This window comes from Arachis stenosperma, chromosome 1 (assembly GCF_014773155.1).
Source record: "Arachis stenosperma cultivar V10309 chromosome 1, arast.V10309.gnm1.PFL2, whole genome shotgun sequence".
NCBI classification, from domain to species: domain Eukaryota; kingdom Viridiplantae; phylum Streptophyta; class Magnoliopsida; order Fabales; family Fabaceae; genus Arachis; species Arachis stenosperma.
The window spans coordinates 109,238,925-109,241,264 of record NC_080377.1 but is presented as its reverse complement, the minus strand read 5'-3'; positions in this window follow the sequence as shown (position 1 = coordinate 109,241,264).

Sequence of the window (2,340 nt, the reverse complement as noted above, 5' to 3'; positions counted from 1 at the left end):
CAAAGAAAGCATGTTCAGGACGTAAAATAGATGGCAAGCAAACATGATGTGAGTTAAACTTGAAACATGGGCAGCAAGTAAGAACAAAAAACATAGCCATAAACCAAGAATTCAATGTTTAAACAATGAGCACAATTCTTAAGGAATAGGCATGTTCACCATCATGACTTAAAAGAATGATTAAAAGGGTTAAAATGCAAGTGAAAGTGAAGTTAGTAAGTAAAGAAGTCAGCGAGTTAGAAAAGTGGAGGTAGAAATTAGTAGTATGATGAGAGATGAATCTTTCAAGTAAACAAATCATGTTCACAAGCATGAGGGTATGGTCCTAACAGAATTATCTTTCACAAGAATTGGTGCTGTAAACACTAGAAAGAGACTGTGCAACTATGAACAAGTAGAAATTGAATTTGGAAGAAAGAAGAAGTTGCACATAGAAGTACACCAACACTTGATTCCATTAGGCCAATGCCGAACCCAGGAGTCAAATAGAAACGAAAATTAGCCCAATATGAACTTGGTATGCATTAAGCAAAGGTTTAGAAAATGTATATGCCAAGTTCAGTTTGTCAATAAAAATTAGAGGGAAAAATAATTCTTGAAAATTAGGCAGCATTCCTGCTTAAAATTGGACGTTCCCGGATGGCAACATGGCACAATTAGCATGATTACAATATCAACTAATCACAGCAACAATAAGACAGCATCCAGGCAACACAGATTGCATACAGAACAACTCAAAATTTGAACTTATCAGACAAGTGATCAAACAGAATATAAACACAAACAGAGCACTTATCAGGCCTAGAATCCTCTATCCAGTCCTAGCTACCTAACCGCAATTATTTCTAGCTAATCCTAATGATGAGCGGATAATTTATACGCTTTTTGGCATAGTTTTTACATAGTTTTTAATAAGTTTAAGCTACTTTTAGGGATATTTTCATTAGTTTTTATGTTAAATTCAAATTTCTGGACTTTACTATGAGTTTGTGTGTTTTTCTATGATTTCAGGTAAATTCTGACTGAAATTGAGGGATTTGAGCAAAACTCTGAAAAAGGCTGACAAAAGGACTGCTGATGCTGTTGGATTCTGACCTCCCTGCACTCGAAATGGATTTTCTGGAGCTACAGAACTCCAAATGGCGCGCTCTCAACGGCGTTGGAAAGTAGACATCCAGGGCTTTCCAGCAATATATAATAGTCCATGCTTTATTCGAAGAATGACGACGTAACTTGGCGTTAAACGCCAAGTTCATGCTGCTGTCTGGAGTTAAACGCCAGAAAAACGTCATGATCCGGAGTTGAACGCCCAAAACACGTCATAACTCAAAGTTCAACGCCAAGAAATGCCTTAGCTCGTGGATTGATCAAGCTCAGCCCAAGCACACACCAAGTGGGCCCCGGAAGTGAATTTATGCATCAATTACTTACTCATGTAAACCCTAGGAGCTAGTTTACTATAAATAGAACATTTATCTATTGTATTAGACGTCTTTTGACCACGTTTCATCTTTGGTCTCAGTTTTGTTTTATTCTTCATCTTAGGAGATCATTGATCACGTTTAGGGGGCTGGCCATTCGGCCATGCCTGGACCTTTGCTTATGTATTTTCAACGGTGGAGTTTCTGCACACCATAGATTAAGGGTGTGGAGCTCTGCTGTACCTCAAAGATTAATGAAGTTCTATTTTCTTTTATTCAAATCTCTTCTATTCTTATTCCAAGATATTCATTCGTACTCAAGAACATGATGAATGTGATGAGTTAGATAACCCTCATTATTATTCTCACTTATGAACGCGCGTGATTGACAACCACTTCCGTTCTACATGCAAAGAAGCTTGAATGTATATCTCTTAGATTCCCCAACAGAATCTTCGTGGTATAAGCTAGATGGATGGCGGCATTTATGAGGATCCGGAAAGTCCAACCTTGTCTGTGGTGTTCCGAGTAGGATCCTGGGAATCTGGAAAGTCTACCTTGTCTGTGGTGTCCGAGTAGGATTCCGGTAATGAATGACTGTGACGTGCTTCAAACTTGTAACCTGCTGGGCGTAGTGACAACGCAAAAGAATCAATGGATTCTATTCCAGTAGGGGAGGGAACCAACCGGTGATTGGCCGTACTGTGACAGAGTGCGTGAGCATTAGCTTTCACTGCGAGGATGGGATGTAGCTATCAACCATGGGTGATGCCTCCAGACTGGTTAGCTGTGCGAGTGACAGCCGCATAGGATATTTCCCCGAGAGGATTGAAAGTAGCCACAGCTGATGGTGAACCCCTATACAAAGCTTGCCATGGAAAGGAGTAAGAAGGATTGAATAGAAGGAATAGGAGAGCAG